Here is a 19,377-nt window from a genome sequence, read left to right as displayed (position 1 = left end):
ATTTTAAACAATGAAAAAATTTATGAACAATAAATTTTAAATATGGACACATTTATAAAAAAGAAAAGAAACAGAAGTTACTCGACGACTTTTATTTTCGAGCTTATTTTAATAAACATTTATATATTTAACCCATCTTGGATTAATAATTTGATTAATGATTATGGATAGTATTTACCTTTTTTCTCAATTTTATTAGAAAAAAATAAGTTGATTCTGTTTTGTTTCTGTTCGATTACCTGAAGATAATCCTAGTGTTTATAGAAAGATATAGATAGAAAGATAGAGATAGATAAATACAGTGAAGTATTTACCTTTGAATTTTACAAAAAAAAACACAATAGCGGTATCAAATTTTAATTCCACAATGCGCCGCCTTTGAAACTCAACGATGCATGCGTTAAAATGAGGATACCAATAAAAAATGTTAAAATATTCAGCCTGGGAGAAATCGGCGGGGCGGTCAATAATTGATGAACTCTCGACAGTTTAGACTTCATAAAACAGGAAAAGGAAAATTTAAAAAAAAACTGATATTTTGTTACATTTTATAGTCTTGTATAGTTGAGTTCAGGAATTGCAAACAACTTAAGACTTCAAGAGAAAAAAGAAGTGGATTGGAAAATGATGTTAAGTGACTGTAACTTAAAATTTTCAGTGTTTGGTAAAAAAATGTGGCACTATAAAAACAAAGCCCGAATGAAGAAATTCAATATACCGACCATAAAAATTGAAAACCGATACTTTTTCTGAAAATTCAAAAATATGTTACTTAGTAGAACCAAATTCAGTAGCTATTTTATGCGGATATATTTTGTGGGCTTTTCGTAATCCATGTCGGCCTAGTAAAGTTCGATTTGAAAATCTAGCTGGGCAATTTTATTTGGAAAAGGTGTTTATGAGTTATCAGTTAGGCAAATCCCTTCGCTCAAGTTTTCCATTAACAAAAAACAGTCAATTCCATTATAAAACCATTGACCGATGTCATAAAAAGCCCCCCCCCCCCCCATGTCCCCATTCCCAAATAGACAAATGGTAGAAAATTAGTTCACACTCCAGAGATTTCCCTCCTCACGCCCTATTAAGGAAACTAAAAGTCACATCCATATATCACAATCCAAAATGAGCGACTCAGATTTTACAAATTCATTGTAAAAATGACTTAAGTCTCCTAAAAGCAGATAAGTTTGTAAAATAGAGTTCACATATTTTTTCTTCTAAGCATGGTGGGAAAACAATAATTGATGATAGCAATCATAGCATCATAAAAGTTTTACAAGAAAGAACATTCAATAAAACGGCAAAAAAAGCTGTAATAACCCGCTAAGTCAGACATCTATTTTTTTAGGTAAGCGCTGACAGAAAAGATTATGTATCGAATTTCTGCTTAAAAAGAGAAGAATTATAAAATCAGAATGACCAAATCTGAAAAAGACTGTCTCTTTTTCGCCTTGGTAATTATTCATGGCAGATGTAAAAATAGCTGCATCAAAAATGCGCAAGTTTTCTTTATTATTAACAAAATCTTTAAAAAACGCTAAAATACTGTTTCTAGTTTACTTCAAAGCCAAATAGTACGATTTGTTGTTTTACCCTAATTTGGTTGTTTAATCTTACCGCTTTTACCTGCTCCAAGTTCTAATTTCAGCTCCCTCGTCCCTGTTATCGTTTTCTCATACCCATCATCCGTTGAAGCTTTGATATAATAAGAGCAAATAGTTGCGTCACAAGTATAAAAATATGCAAATTAGATTTGAATTTTGAATTTTTATGCGTTTGAGAATGCAATTCAAGACCATCCCATCTACTTTCCGTGTTCTCAATTTATCTTCAGGTTTCAATGAGAAAAAATAGAAATTGAAGGAACCGCCTCCAAAATACTCATTTTTCACATTTTGTAGGTTTGAACCGGATTCTTTTAAGATCAAAGGCAGCTGTCCGCTGTAAAATTACCACAGAAAGTTACTTTGTTTCAGATATTACCAAAATACATTAAGAAAATGGATTAAAATATCTATTTGTTCAAAGTTTGATGTTCAGAAGTTTTTCAAGTTGAATTGATGAACGCCTGACGAAGCGCTTTCAACAAACGACAGAAAAATGGATTTGTCGGAAACCTGTTGAACATGATACAACTATGCTGAAAATGAAAATGAAAGAGTCCTTGAATAAAAAACTAAAACACAACCAAATACAATGTTTTTCCCCACTTTCAGTGGTCGTAACAATTACTTCAGTTATATTTCGTTTTTAAAATTAGAATGAATTATGAAAGCCAAAATAGATGTTTAATAATTTATAACCCAACAAAACACATTTTTACAAAAGTTTAGAATTGATACCTTTCAACTATAAATAATTGTAACTTTTGATAAGAAAAGATTATCTCTTAAAATCTATTATAATCGACTATAATATCTTATTTTGCCAAATGATTGTCACAACAGAAATAAGCATGATAGCGAATCATAACAATGCACCATTAAAAAATATCCAAACGTGAGCCGTTTTTTTTCAAGTTTTGGTTCATCTAAACTCAAAATTTAACTTATTATCAGACAAAACTTCGCAGACACTTCCAAAAAACTTTGCGGTAGATGAAAAAAAAATCTCAATCAAAGTAATCATCAAACTAAAACATTGTACGCTTATTTTAGGGGTCGAAAAATTTGCAATGAATATAATCTGATCGAAAAAAAATTAAATAGGTTTTTGTTTTAATTTTGAGCTGATTTGCAAACAGCTGAAGCAATTTTCCAAACGTCTGTGAAAAACACAAATGAGAAGCAACTTAGGGTCAAAGTTGAAGACGAAACGTGCAAAGAAACTGGTATATAATCAATTAAGCTCATTAATATTTCAATGAAGAAGTTTGAAAAATTATCCTATTTTTTGTGAATTCCGTTGGCAGACCAAAAAATTCTATTTTACAGAATTCATTGTAATCCATCAGATGTAAAAACAGCACTAAGCTTACATAAATTTCGAGAACAACTTTGAAAGAACGAACTATCTGATCAAAAAATTGATCATTATAGCACAAAAATTGTTTAAGACACGAAGCTGAAATAAGATTGATAGTTCGCTAACTTTGCTAAGGCGGATTTCGATCAACCTTGTTTATATCAGGATAAACGAAAAAAATGATGGGCCGTTTTCTACAAACTGTGGAAAACCATAATTGCTCTCAAATATACGTGTAATTGAAGTTTGCGACAGCGTTGTTACTTTTGTTAGCCTGTTTATTCAGTTTTTTTTAACCAAATTGCTCATTTGTCGAAAAAAATTGTTAACGTTTTAACCATTTTTTCGATTTTTATGAGAACAAAAACTTTTTTTTTTCAGTTTGTCTCGTTTCTGACAGGTGGTTGATGAAAGGGTATTTAAACAAGCTAGAATTTAGGCCTAGTCATAAGCTTTACTAAATTAGGTAGCAGTTTTTTTTCAAAATTATTTTAAAAAATCTTATTCTTATTTTTTTGCAGAAAAAATTTTTGATTAAAAAAAGAATTTTGTATAACGCGCTAAAAGCAACTTCATTACCGACTTTGTTGGAGTAAAACTAATTTTTCTTTGCTTAAATTGAGTTATAAGAATAAGATATTACATTGAATTAGACTAATAAGACTTGCTACCTTTACTCGCTCGACTCGCTTCAAACCAGTTTTTCTCAACACACTGAGAAGAATTTTTGCATTTTTGTTCAAATCACGACTGAAACAGCTTCAATATAATATATCACAAGACTCTTTCAGATGACTATCTTTGTCTCATTTTGCGTGAAAAAGAAAGAGAAAACTAGAACCCAGCTGAAGTCAAAGTTCTTTTTCATTATTAATGGCTGGAGCAATTAAAAGTCAAAACTAAATAATTTTACTAACCTAGTAATACTAGCCTGTCAAAAAGTATTGTTCCCCCTTTCAAAATATTTGAGAAAACGTATGTGCTCAGTTTTGTTCAACATTCATAACATTCGTTTCACCCAGTAAGTTTTTGATGGAGGAACTTATTATGCCAACTAAATAAAATTGATGCAACAAATGCTGAAATATAGAGCCACGAATAGTGGTTTTAGGTACAATTTCGCAATCAGCCTTAGTTTGTTTAAAAGATACAGACTAAATTCCGGGTTGTTTGGTAACCGGACAATTTCAAGAAGAAGAAAGCTGGACAATAATAACAGAAAATCAAAAAAGTTGCTGCGCAAAGTAATTTAAAAAGTATTCAACTACTGTTGAAAGAGCATATCAACAATTAAGCTGATTGCTTCTCCGCATTGAGTTTTCTCAGCCGGCAAAACACACTGCTACCATTGCTTTTAAAAATTTTCATATCCATGTATTCGAGTCCATGTTTTCAATTAAAAAGAAATTAAAATTTAATCTCCATTGAACAGTTTGAAATATGCATGAAATCTTATGAACAATTTTACCCTTACTTACACTAAAGTGAGATTTTTTTATTCCAGTGTTAAAAAAGTGCATGTACTGAAATTTCGAGGAAACCATCGGCATTTAATAAAAAGGTTAGCCGTTTGGCGTGCAAGGAGCTCAGAATGTTCCGATCATATTCATAAAAAAACTACAAGAAAAAAATTTTCTTTTATTTTTCAAATTGAAGTCGTTTTTTGTACGCGGTGTGATGAGAAAACTATGCAAACGTGTAGAAATGTTGTGAATGCAGACATGGGTTAATTTTTTCCAGAACTTGATCATGTCTGCTTAGACATGGAAAAACTATACTGGCACTGGTACACAGCTGCTATACATGCAGATCGAAAAAATAATCCCGCTGGCATGCCCGTCATCGGGACACATTTCAACAAGTTTGGATCAAAACTCCCGGGTTTGGATCAGAAAATAATTTCTGAGCCCCGAACCTCACAAAGTATCCTAATGGAAAATTCAATTTGGGTTTTAAGTTTTTTCTCGTAAACCAAAGTGCTTCGGCGGCGGGCGTGAAGAAACTAAATTTGGGAGGCGCATTTTTAACACTTTGCTTTTTTGATCGATTTTTATCTGAACAAATTATTCTTAAACAAACAGATTTAGTCAAGTGTTTCAAAAATGGGTTTTTTAAAACCATCAAAACCAAAAAATTAGTGCCGTGTTAAAGTTTCTTCAAAGCACAAAAGATTCAGAAAACAAGTAACTTTTTTGTTCACATTGTTCCCAATGAATATATTAAATTAAAATGAATCAAAATTGTTTGCGTGGTCTCAAAAATTAACAATGATTGATCATAATGACACCAGTTTTGAATACCAAAATTGATTATTACCCATTGATTCTCTCTGTGGGATATGTATGTAAATACATAATTATAACCACATATTTATAATAAGAAAGCAAAATACAATCATACATTTTCATTTATTTTAACTCGACACACTGATTTTTTGCCACCATTTTGGCGAGTCACAGTTAAAGTTTCAAATAAACTAATTGTGGTTTGAAAATCAAATACAATTAGAATAGAGAAAGTGAAAGAAAAAATAATTGAATAATGAAATTATTCTATAAAACCACCGTTACATTTTGGCGAGTCACAGTTAAAGTTTCAAATAAACTAATTGTGGTTTGAAAATCAAATACAATTAGAATAGAGAAAGTGAAAGAAAAAATAATTGAATAATGAAATTATTCTATAAAACCACCGTTACCCAAATTCGATTTTTCAAAAAAGATTTTTTTTGTACAGAAACTAAAGTAACAGTACAAGAAAAAACGAACGCGGCAAAGATAAGCAGCAGAAAGAACTGCGCGGGCATTTAAAGAGAAATCCAAAAATAAACAAGACTACACGTATAAGAGGACGGATTAACTCTCCGCTTACGCGTTAATAGCGCGAAATATATCGCGCAATAATTTACCCAAAATGACCAAAACGGCAATCTTTAAACCCCCATAATTTACGAAAAATAATCACAGGTGAAAAATGTTTTCAAATTTAAGCTCAAGACAACAATACCTTTGAATGATAAAAAAATCCCGTCAAAAATAGCTAGTTAAAAAAGTCGAATTTTGTCTGAAGAAAAAACGCACCTGAGCACAAATATTCCGTTACTTTTGTTACAAAAGTCGGAACAATGAAAAATTTTTGATCCCTTCATCCTGAACCAAGCAAGTTTTAACCAAGGTTGAGCTATTTTTTCCTATTTACAGATCTGCCCAATAATGATCTGTTCCTGCGCACAACTGCTTTTAGCTCAATTTCTAGAAGTTATCTGATCATTTCTGTAATTGGAAATAAGTTTACTACGAGTTGTTCTAGTTTGTAAAACTGGCAAAAAACTTATACTCAGTGTGATTTTTCTTCATACAAACTTCAACTTGAGAAAAAAGTTTACGAAATTTTGACAGATTACTATGGAATACCATAAATATACTGGAGATAGCTATGCTCTGAGTTTGGAAATAAATCGAGACTCTTCGTATCAAAGCTTTGTCTTGAACGTGCAAAGTACTCATAAATTCCCCTAATTTTGTCTGATTAAAAACTTTTTAATACTCCTAAGATAGAATAATTGCGTTAAAAAATGAAATAATGGCATCAAAATCTGGCAGATGGGAATGAATAGTGCAAAAAATATTTCGTTGAAAATGTTTAAAATTAGTCGAGAGATTTACACCACCCTGGCCGATCATTTTGAGTTATCTTGCAAGATCTTCGCAGATTCTTGCAAAATCTTGCAAATGAGCCTACTCTTGCTAGATCTGTCAAAAGGGATGTTAACTAGCAGGCGTTTTGAAAAATATCATACTTTAAAATTCGTTTTGAGAGCCAGAAAAACCCTCTGGATCTCCAATTTGATACATGTCACAAATCATTCTGAGCTTAGGTCCAGAGAAAAAAATTGGGCTGACCTACTTTGAAATGGATATACATTTTCATGGATGTACTCAACGTTCGGCTTTTCCGAATGTAAATTTTCAGGTTAGAGTTTAGGCATTTCGATATGCAAATTTTAAAACAGATTTTAAAATTTTGTTAGAGTAGGTAATCTAGTTATGCAGTTCTAGCAGAAAAAACTTGTTTTCGTGTTTTAAGTCATAATTTTGATCAAAAGTGTCAATTATCTTGAGATATTTTGTATGTTCTGTTCACTTTTTGTGGCCATATTTTTTCTCTTTAGTTGATTTGTTTAGCAAATTGATACTCAAATTGACTTTTTTACAAAAACGCAATAGATTTTCTTCACATGTGAATCTGTTTTTTCCACAAAAAAATCATAATTTGCTAAAAAGTTATCTTCAAATGTTCTCCGGCAAAAATAACTTTCCTGGATTGACTAGGGTAACCATTTTTAATTCACTTAGCCTACCTTAATATGATTTATTTGGATTTCTGAGCCGAATTTATTTGAAGCGAATTATATCTGCATCACTAAAAAACTGGAAAATGTGGGACCCTGAATTATCCCAGTTTCGTCGAATTATCTCAGGTTTGCTAAAAATTGGCCCAAGTTTCTCTTAAGAAGAATACAATCCAAGAGCAAGATTTCTGTTACTTTCTTCAGAGTTCGGAATAACAGTTAGTTGAATTTCAATTATAATTCAAAATGTCAACTTGGCTCTTTAAGTAAACAAATGTGCACTTTTGATATTTTTGGCTATTTTTTTTGTATTCAATTTATTTTTCATTTCAAAATTTTATGTAACAATAATGAAAATTCAGCGGCCAACGCATAAAATATTCGTCAGATTATTGGCGGCGCCGTTTTAATATGAGCAGTTTTTGTCTCTTATGTTCACAAAAAAAGTTGAGGCATTTTTAGTTTTGAACGCAGATGGCTTAGAAAATGACAAAAACGGTTATTTAGAAAACTGAAAGTTGCATTGAGAAAAAACACTGAGCTCAATGTGTCAAACAAACCCATTTTTTATTAGCACTTAAATAGTTTTTTGAAAATTTTATATCGGAGTCGAAAAAACGATAAGCGGATAAAATCACTTTTGTGAAACGTCTTTTGGATCATGAAACATTTTGTATGTTTTTTTGCAAGGAAGGGAACACCCATATCTAAAACCTCTACAACCAAGTGAATAACTTCCACCCTAACTCAAAATTAGGAGGATCTAGTTCACATGCTTAAAAATAAAAGTTTTCAGATAGTCAGACTTGAACATAGTGCAGGCCGTTTTGCTCGAAATTGTCAATTATTTTAGAGAGAAATTAATTACTTGGTCTGTTCGGGGAAAAGATTGTTCACATGGGACAATCTCTACAATTCACATAGTCAGAGGAATGCTTTGGGAAAATGAAGTTTATCTAGCACGTGCGAACAACGTTAAGAATAAACCGAATAGAAGAATAGTAAAAAGCGTAATAGCAATTCATTAATTGATTAGCTTTTCAAAAAAATTGAACGACATCCATCAAGTTGATTTTGACGTTTCGCTTACTGGAGATAAGCATTGAATGTACAAGTGATGCAATTTCTTTGATATACTAAAGAAAAGCGAAAGAATCTAAGTATATCTGAAAGGTCAAAATAGAATCGATGAATTTACTTTCACATGGTGATAGAAACAAGTAGGATCCGTTTGTTATTTTCCTTTTTTGTAGCTAACTTTGAGTTAATTGTGGTTTTTAAGATTAAAAAATGGTTTTATTGCTCAACACTGGGTTAAAAAATATTTTACAAATTCTTTTCAATGAAACTGGATATTCTTTCAAAAGTAAACCTTCTGTAAAATTTTCCATAAGCGGGAGTTTTCAATTTTATTCTGTAGATTAACATGAAAAATTTTTCCTTTAAGAGATATAGTGTATTCTCCAATCAATCAATGACATATATTTAGTAATTTTACTCAACGTAAGAAAAAATCCAGAATTTGAAATTGCGTGGAGCTAACAAAACTCTTGTATTTTTAAAGATATATTAAACCAATAGTCTAAAACTTAACAAAACATCACAAATGAAAATTGATAAAATTGATCAAATTGGTGAGGTGCTTTTGTTGAACCGAATTTTGAAAAAACAGCCAACAAAAATTATGAGAGTTTCAATGACTGCATGAAAACAGAAAAAAAATTGCTCACATTTTTATCTGCCATTACCGCTTTCTTAATTGAAAAGCTGAACTTGTTTTCATTTTGGCACATAAATTGAATTGAAATTGAAAATAAATAGTAATGTCAAACCTCATAAGTGCAAATATGACGTGAACAAATTTAAAAAAAATTTCCCCGAAAAAATTGAACCAAAAAATTAACATGACATAAATGAGTGTCTTCACTACGTTCAAGGACTCACACTTATAAAGACCAAAAGATTACATTTATTAGTATCATTGCGAAAAAATTAAAATATTTTCATAATATTCAATGTAATTTGCTAAACTGGCAAGCTAATTTTTTTTCTGCTTTTGTAGTGGGCAAAACAGTATTTAAATTTTTTAACCAAAATACGGCAAAATTTTCATAAATGTTTTTCTAGAAAGTAGAGATTTTTAATGATATTCCCTAATACATTCGATCGAAATTTCAAAATATCGACATAAGGGATGCTGAAAACTTTTTTTGTACCGAACAACAAAAGTTGTTCCTGTCCATCTCGTTAAAATTAGATTGTATATTTTGATTACCTTTGAGTAACAGTTTTTTTATCTGGTGTTATCGAAAAAAAAGACTTTTTTTGTGATGAAGGGAGTCATGTGATTGAGTAAACGGCAAGAGTCCTAACCCAAAGATCAAATATCCAAAAAATGGTTTGTTCAGCCGGAAATTAATGTTTAAAACTAGTACTGGAACTGGATAGAAGCTTTTGAAATAATATGGTAATCAAGTCTGAGGGAGGATTTGAAACTGAATAAAATATTGATAAGAAGATAAAATAAAAAAACGGCTTTTTTTACCTAAGTGTGTCACTTTTATAATTAGCCGAAATAAATATTATTAATTCATTCCAAAATACTCAATGAGGTGGTTTTTAATTATATTTTCTTACAATTCCAAATTAAAAAATCTATGTGCAGTTTTGCAAGTAAAATGATGAGTCCATTTCACTTTTTAAGACTGCGCTCAAAGAATTCTTTAAAAAAACTTTAAGAATTTTTAAAGTAAATTTAGTCTTACCAACAAATTCATGGATACATCTCAATTCTGAGACAGCAAATAGTTCGAAGGTCACATTTTTTACTAATTTGTTGGTAGTTTTTGAAAGTAAACATGATAAATTTTCGATGTGAAGGAAAATTAGAAAACAAAGCGGATGTTTCCTGATATAAAATTTCATTTTATTTGAAATCACTTTTTCAACCGTAAAGTGTGCATAAATTGTTATCAAAATATAAGTACACAGGTTGCGCCAAAGGGTTAGAAGAAAACAAAACAACCAATTAAGCAACCATCAGGTTGTTAATTTTTTTCAGTTTTATGTAGGATGCAGAAGAAACTGTGGGAAAACGCTCACTTTTTGTTTTAAAAATAATTTGTTGCCTTATAATTTGTTGTCTTCTGAATAATTTCAGAGGGAATTTTAGAATAATAAATTGATGTCTAACATTTTTGATACACGACGCTCAAGATCCAAATAGAAAAGCAAAACAGATAAATTTGGTGAAAAAGGAAGCAAAATGCAAAAAAAAAGATTAGAAAAATTGTAAGAAAAGGTTGGAACTTCAAAATTACGGAGTGTGCAAATGTTTGTCAGAAGTGGTTCTTACACAAACAAAGGAGATCTTGCATCTGCGTAAAATGTAAACAACAAAAGTAATTTTTCGATCTCAACTGAAGGCGCATGTCCCGAATTTCGATGATGCTTTCTTCCCTATCAGCAACTAAAAATAAACAAAATGGCAACTCCTCTAGTCTCAAATTGACATCATGTTCAACAAACTTCATTATGTAGTTGGACAAAAAAGGTCTCTATTGACAAAATATCACCTCACCATAATATAGTTTATTGCAATCTTTCACCACGATATGTTGTATATTCTGTTCTAAAGAGGTCACCTATCTTTGTTTAAGTGCAACAAAAGTAAAAAAGATGAAAAATAAGGAAAACGAATGAGAAATTGGGATGGTTGTTGTAATAAATTAATCAGATTTGACATCTCAATAGAACTCTGATTTTAGAACAAAACCAAACGTTGAAAATACGGGTATTGAATCACAATTTCATTCATTTTTTTTGTATATAAAATACACTGAATTGGCTGTCAGTTGTTTAAATTGTGCTGTTTTCACTGAGCTTTAAAAGATGTATTTGACAAAAAATGTATAGCAATTCTGTTTGCCTGAAGACTTTTGATTAGTTCCTTGGTATAAATGCTCTCTGTCAAAAAGACAAAGGATATTTTCGAATCACAGCGACAACGGAAACTAATTAAAAAGTCTTTTCAGCCACGGCTTTTAGCATCCACAAGACTCCACTATCATCGTATCTCAATCCGATTAAAATGAAATCTTCCCTGATTGCTTTTCAGACCGACATCTGAAGTATGTGGAAATTTTTCAATTATATTAAATTCTGCCTAAATTAGAGTTTTCTGAAATGCTGGTAACAATATCGATAGGAAAAATGATGGATGGATTTCTAGTCATTAATGTGGCGCATTTGAAATAATGCATTTTTTAATTTTTAAAACCACTTTTCATTATTTTAAGAAAAGTTTCTATTTTTGTTTTTCAAATTAAAATGAAACAAATTGGCTGGAAATAAAAAAAACAATACTTGATGTCAAAATGCTTACAACATGGGAACTAATATTCAGCAGCATACGCTAGTTTTCCGCGTAGAAAAATTAACCATAATTATAATTATTGGCCAGAAAATTACATTCATGCTTGAAAAATTATGAAAAATTTTCCATAAAGTTATATATGATGTTTTTGGGTGTTTATAGTGCTGTTGGAAAGCTTGTTATACCAATTTAGCCAACCTAAGAAAACTTTCATCAAACCGTTAACATTTCACTAAAAATTCTCTCTATCAAAAATTTTCATGATCCGCTCCTGTTATTTTTTGATGTTTTTCTCAAGGTTATATCTGAGATTTCTCCAAAAAAATAATTCAAATCAATTTAAGTCAAACAAAACGTACAATTGGCGCCCTTTCAAAGAAATTTAGAGTTCTCAACCGACAATCAATTTCATAAAATAATATTTAAATGAGTTGGTGCTGAAAAAAGGAGACAAAACTCGCCCTAGATTTTACTAAAGCTCTCAACAAAGCTACAAAATTTTAAAAATTCGAAAGAACTAAATTCTAGAGAGAACAAAATTCTCAAAAAAACTCGTTCAAAGTAAGATAGATGTGATCCGAGAAAGACTTTTATTTTCAAAATTTTTTTTTTGGCACATTACCAATTCTGAAACTCTGAGTGCAAGGTTTGATGAATTGTAACTCATTGATATACAATCGAATAATTTCCGGTTTGTTGGCCCAACCAACCTGCAACAACTAAACTCAAATTGGTGTACATTCGAAACAATCCAAAATCATAGAAATTAACAGACAAAACAGTGCGACATAAAACGACGGCAAAAAAAGTACCGACCGCGAGAATCAATATTTGTCTGTTATCAAGTTGATTCTTGGTCGTTTGGGCCTCTTTAACAAATAATATGCCTTCGGATTGTTTTTTGGAATCTTTTCTTTTGAACTGTTGTTTTTGCTCCAATTTTCGAAAAAAAAAATTGAGGCATATAAATAATATACTTGGGTTTTTTTCTAGTACGTTTTCCTTATGAAAACTTTCTCAATTTGTGGATCAATCTGTCAACCTTCAAGAGCCCAGTCGAGCGCGAACTCTACTATGTTAACTTCATTTCACGTTCCAGCTGAAACGAGTATATGTAATAAGCTCGTTTCATTACTTGATGTTTAACATATCTCGAAACGTTCAATAATTCTCAGCTATCCCGCGCCACATAAACGTTCCAATTTGATTTGAGACAAGCTCATTGGTCTTACTAATTCCATATACGACTCAAAATTGAACTTTAAATGTTACATTTTGAGTTGTATATGTTGAGTCGTAATTGTTAAAATTTATCAATCTTAATTTCATAGTTTCTCAATATTTCACTATTCAAAAAAATATTCAAAGCTTTTTTTAAGGCAGTCAAAACAATCAAGATTTTGTCCTGAAACAATCAGTTTGGTTCAAAATTTTTTTTCAAACTGTTGTGTATTGCACTGTTTTGTATTCGATTGTTTTGTACCGACGCCCTCTAACTCATTTTTATGGAAATGTATAATTATGATCTTTGATAAAGACAATGCATTTTTTCTGTCGTTTCTATATAATCAATAAAAACAAGGATAGTCGGGTGCTGAACACGTAGTAGCACTGAATGTTCCGAACATATTGATAAAAACATAGAAACAAATTTTTTTTAAGTCTGTGCCAATTTTTCTGCGGTGTGATCAGAGGATCTAATAAAAAAACTCAATTTCAAACATTTTTGACAGTCACAGTAAAACAAGCAAATTAAGCATGTTGTCTCTGGAAAAATTACTAGAAAACCAAAAAAAAATTAAAAGAATTCACAGTGTTTTTCTTAAAACTTTTCCCATTTTTTCCAGTTATTTTTAAGTTTCGCAGTTTTTTTGTTCCCCAATCTGGCTCTCAAACTCTTCAGAACCCAACTTTAAGCGAGTGAAACTAATGAAATGCATAAACTAAGCAAAAACCAGCTTTTTTTCTCGACGCTGGGGAAATTTTTGAAAAATGCCTCGAGTGAAAATAATCATACGATACATCACCGGAACTCTTCCAATGAGATACGTGATTTTACGCGGAAAAGATTTATAAAACCTGAATATACAGTTCCTCCGTTTTGTTTTTTGAAAAGTCTTCTTAATACTAATAATTATTGATACAAAAAACGGTAGTGCTTTTTGGATGTATTGGTAAAAAGCTTTAACAAAATGTATTGTTTCTTCTAAAAAACTTAGAAAACTCAATTGCTCAAATTTACATCAGGTTTAATCACACTATTTATTGACTCTTATTTTTATTTTCCCTACCTAAAAAAGCTCAAAAAACATATCTATTAAATTAATTGTGATTCGGTCAAAAAACTATTCAAATTTTCTTTTAGATTCGTTTCAAAAAACGTTTAGATCACAAATTTTTAGATTCCTTTCTTTGTAGAAAAAAGACAGTTTGAAAAACTTTATCGATTGAAAACATTTTTCCTGAAAACAAACTCTAAAAATTATAAACAACCAGAAAGCTATAGACGTTGTGCTATAATATGCGAAGAATAAAAACTTAGACAACAAGCAAATTAGACAATACTAATAAAACAAAAATTATACAATGAAATTTTGGTTTGAAATTAAAATTTTGTTAAAGATGAAGTGACGCTATTACAAAAAGTGAAAAAAAAACCTCAAAGAGATCTACAGTATTATTATAAATTGATTATTAAGTATTTGATCCGAACAATACGATAAAATTTTAAAATACACAAAATTACAACTGTGACAAGTAGTAACGTGAATAACATTTAGAAAAGCTCAAACTGAAATTGAAAAGTAGTTTGTAATTAATTTTACCCCCAATAACAGCTCAATTTTGTCTAAAATTACATAGTAGTAGTAGTTTTACAAGTCTTTTTTTCCGTTGTAGTAGGATTGTTCAATTTGCTTGTTGTCTAATTTCTTAGGCCCAGTTAAAGGCAACTTGTTCAGTAAAAATGTCTAAGAAAGGATAGAAATGCTTTTAGACTAACAATAATTTTTTTGAAAACAACTGGAATTTTTGTATGACTCAAATGCTTTTTGAAGTTTCCATCATTTAATACCTATAGTACCCTTAATCACTAATCTTTTCCGCACAATGTAATTTCATTGATATTTTAAAAAAATGTAATGACCAATTTCCTTTTTTTTGTTTTTTTTAGGATGTAGAAATCAATTTTTTTTTAACAGCGAACAGAGCCAAATTTTCAAACTAGTTTATTTTTTATTCTGACTTTCGATGAAAAGAATTATTTATGCTTGGAGTGAGTTTTTTATGACTTTTAAGTCAATTTTCGACTAGTTAACTAAGGCATTTTGCGAATTTTGTTATATCATTTGAAATTTAATAAGGACTGGAACTCAATTGTAATTGTAGAAAAAAATTTTTTTTTGATCATTTTGTGTAAGGCCATGAAAGGTTAGTTTTGTGAGGTAAAATTATACGGGCATTATCTAGGGTTCTAAAAATACGCGCAAGCGGCGCACTAATGCGTTTCAAATTGAGTTGAGGAAAACCATTAGTATAGACGACGCTAAATATAGTACAGACGGTAAAAATATACCAATTCAGTTCACATTAGAGTTTGAGGTAATAAAGTGAGAGAAAAATTGAAGAAAAAAATCCTTTTTTCGATTACTTTCTCAAATTTTCAATTAAAAATTATTATAATTGGCCTCAAAGTGCGGTCGGAACTTTGAGCGTTTTGCCTTGTTATGCAAACAGTCCTGTTATATCTGAAAATTTATACTTTTTTTCAAGTCTTTTGGAGCGCGAATAAAATAGATTAAAAAGTTAGTTTAATATAAGGCTACAAATCTGTTGCTGCAGTGGAGTTTGAAGCTAGCAAAATGATTTTTTTTATTGCGTCCGCGTGGTTTTTTTTATCAAACTTCTTAAATTATTTATTGGGATGGCGTGTAAGCAAAAAAGTTCAAATTTCATCAAAACTTTTCCCAAAAACGAAAACCAAATGACTAAATTTCAAACTCTCGGTAGTGGCAAGGGGAGGATTCATAGACTGATCAAATTCTCAAAACATTTTAACCATTTGACAATGAAAACTTAAATGATCGCGGCCCAAAGCAATCGGAAAAATTTTTTTAAAACAATTTAAGAGCAAATATGATATGCAAATAAAAGTGTACATTTCCTTTCCCCTGAAATAGTAAAATTACGTTTAAATTTATCTGGAGGCTTTTGCTAGTTAAATTATCAATAGGTATATCTATTTTTTTCTCCTAGAAAGATGAACAACAGTTTGAAAACGTTTGGAGGCTCTTACAAATTAAAAAGATGTCATCCTTCATTAAAATTGCGTTTTTCTTTCTCCAAAAAGATAAGAAACATGTTTTCAATGGATTGAAGGCTTTTCAAGTTAAGCAAAAGTTAACATTTTTTAACAAGACTGCATATTTCCATCTCCCAAAATGATGGACGATAAGCTTAAAAAACTCTTTATTGAAGGCTTTTTAAAAAAGATTTTCAACATGTTTTTTGTACCAGAAAAGTGAACAACAAGTTTTAAAAGGTTTTGTGGTTTTTTCAACTTAAACCAGAATTCAAGTTTTCAAGAGGAGTGCATACTTTCTTCTCCCAGAAAGATGAGAACCGAGTTTACTTTTTTGGAGACTTTTTCAGGTTAAAATCATAGCTCTTTGTCTCAAAAGAATTTAAATATAGAAAATGCGATTTGCTGTTGATCCAATTTAAATTCAGGTTTTTATCAGGTTAAACAGTTGAATCTAATATTTTGATTAACGAAAGTAGTTTAAAATTCCGTTACATATTTCGAAATTTGAAATATGAGCACTAGATAAAAGTTGAATTTGAAGAACTAAATATCTATAAAGCTTTATTCAAGGCTGTTTCGTTCTGCAATCCGTTACATATTTCGAAATTTGAAACATGAGCACTAGATAAAAGTTGAATTTGAATAACTAAATATCTATAAAGCTTTATTCAAGGCTGTTTCGTTCTGCAGCGAGCAAAAAGTTCCAAAATAAAAAATATCAGTTTCTGTGATGTTTTTATTGCAAACTTCAGTTTGCTGAGGAATAAAAGCCGAGTTTAAAGAAAGACGCCGAGAATTCAATCCCCTCACCATTCAAAGGCTGCCCCCTTTGGTATTTTTATGACGAATTTTTTAGGCCGACCGACCCTATAATTTCTCTATAGACGCCTTCGGCGCCAATATATACTAATTGTGAGGGGGGAGCGCGCGCTGAAAAAACGCAATTTTTCGGTCGAATTTTTCCAAAAAAGTCCCAAAAACGGCTTGTTTGACCTGTCTTTTAGAAAATTTGACTGCCGCGCAAATTTTTTGGTCAAATAGGGTCTTTACAAAGTTCTGGGAGCGCTCGCAAATTAGTTTGGTTGAATTAAAAAGAAGGCCGACCAAGTTTTTTAAAAAAATTTTGAAAATCCATCTCCTTGAGAAAATTCTAGATCCGCTCCTCATCAACACAATACCATAGTTGATGTTTATCCGATTATTTCCATTTTTCAAAAAAAAACGGAAAAGTTTATGCTCTAGCAATTTTTTTCTCAATCAGTTTTTCATTTTTAGTTTTTATTTTCAAAATTTGATATTATTGATTTAAACTTTTCAACGCCTGAAAACGGTTTTCGATTATTCAGCTCAAATATCCAATATGTGATTTACTTTATAAATTTTAGATAGTTCGAAATTTTGACCTAATTAGACAATATTGAATATTTACAGTTCTATCAACACGTATAGAGCAGAATATTCAAAAATTTTCCAAACTAAATTTGGGAACGCTGTATGGTCCATATAGTTTGTACTTTATAACGCGCGCGTGAAGTGAAACGGGTAGACTAAAAACTGAAAATAAACTTCCACATTTTCAATTTAAGTTTTTTCATCGAAAATGTAACGCAAAATTTCAGAGACCTTAAGCTGCAGTCTTAAGCAATAAAAGTCAGAATTATAGCTACCCGTGTTGACCAAATGTTGCTATCTTATACAACTTCTGACAAAGTTTGGCTAAGATAGGGACTTTTTCTTTTAAGAAATTTGTAAGATAGGAACTTTTACAAAAATTTTTCTTGTTCTTTTTAAACTTTTTGTTTTTAAGCAGACAGATAGTTCGCTATTGTCGCAGAGTACAATAATGGAAACTCGAGTGATTTTGCTATATGAGTTCAACGAAAGACCCACTAATTTTGTAAGTTCAGTTTTTGCTAAAATTTTGTTCAATATTCACCTGAGCCCCACATACAACACGTCATCGCAGCTATATGACATGATTTGTTAAAAGTAAATTATTTATTGTCTCTAAAATTAGTTCAAACCGCGGCTCTTTTTCTTTTTTTTCCACAGCTGCAAAAATTCACAGGTAAAATTTTGTTCACATTCTTTGATTGTTATGAAAAATGACATACGGACTAATTAGGTTATGGCAAACATAATTAGTCTTCTTAATCAGCCTCGTAAAACCACTCGTTACACCATAAAATTCATAATCGTGTGAGGTGGGAGAAAAGAGCCTAAACCGCTCATTACGTATAACTGGGAGATTCATTGCAAAAAAAATTCAATTTTATCGCTTTTTTTGTTTTTTGGATTTTTCGTTAAAAATGCACGGGTTGACCTCCACAGACCAACAATGCTAGTCATACTTTTCCATGAACTAAGTTTATGAAAAAATAATAGTCGTACAAACTTCAGACATTTTGCAAAAATGGTGTCATCGAATTTTCAGATCTTTTTTCTTGTTTTGGAATAAAGTTCGGTATATCGTACAAAAAAAATTGTCAGAAAATGCTAATCGTACAATTTCCATCATAAAACAAAAATGATGGCCATTACAAAAAATTTTCCAAGTAATTTTAAAGTTGGACCGAAATTTTTTTTTTCACCCGGCAATCGAACTTTGTACTTCAACAAACATTTTAAAAAAATTGGCATGCAAAAAAAAAATATATTTTTTGTGTGCATAACGTAATCCTGGATACATTACTTTTAGATTTTTTTTCCTTTTCGCTTAATAACTTTTTTCACAAACACAAAAAACTCCTTTTTTTGTATGGCTGACCCAAAAAATTTCAGAAATCAAATTTAGAAAAAAATGAAAGTTTTTGCTGTATGGATTACTTATGTATGGAAAAACGCTTATTATAGAGATATCATACAATTTTCTGTACGTATGGAACTTAATGGAATCGTATGGTAAGAAATTTTTCATATATGAAATTGTATGATAAGAAGTTTTGATCAACCCTGGTGCCTACATTATAATCATTATCTAAAAACTTTTGCTAGCATAAACTTGAAAAATACGAAAATTGAATTTTTTTTAGTTATTATGGCATAGAAACACATTCAAAATGTTTTCGGCAATATTTTTTTGAAATTTGGGAAAAAATTATATCCTTAGAACTTTTTTCGTAAGAAAATTGTAAGATAGCAGAAATTTCTTACAAATCTTATAAGAAGTTCTAAGATAGCGGATGTCAAGCCGGGTGGACTTTATTTGAAGATACCTACATTGATCATTGCCTATCAGATTCAATAGCTTTACCAGTAATTGAAAAAAAATCATAAATACCAATGGTTTCAAAGAGTGTGAGCTTCTTACCTTTACTTGATTGATGCCTTATAACGCTCCAATTAATTTCTTTTTCTTTTCGGAACTGCCACACAAAAATGATA

General features: G+C 30.6%; 1 protein-coding gene across 4 annotated transcripts in view; it reads right to left on the bottom strand.

The window, feature by feature from the left end:
* Window positions 1–19,377, bottom strand: part of LOC134848093 (monocarboxylate transporter 8-like) — a 52,984-nt gene extending 33,607 nt beyond the window's left edge. For 2 of the 4 annotated variants that reach the window (XM_063865435.1, XM_063865438.1), the window contains exon 1: window positions 19,304–19,377. The gene's annotated coding sequence lies outside the window, so the exon portion shown is untranslated. Of the gene's footprint in view, window positions 1–178; window positions 242–1,617; window positions 1,649–19,303 lie in introns of those variants that run through there. The other 2 variants (XM_063865436.1, XM_063865437.1) reach the window with 2 other exon arrangements.

This window comes from Symsagittifera roscoffensis, chromosome 6 (assembly GCF_963678635.1).
Source record: "Symsagittifera roscoffensis chromosome 6, txSymRosc1.1, whole genome shotgun sequence".
NCBI lineage: Eukaryota > Metazoa > Xenacoelomorpha > Acoela > Convolutidae > Symsagittifera > Symsagittifera roscoffensis.
Note: the sequence above shows the minus strand (reverse complement) of the source record. Positions and strands in the feature narration are given on the sequence as shown.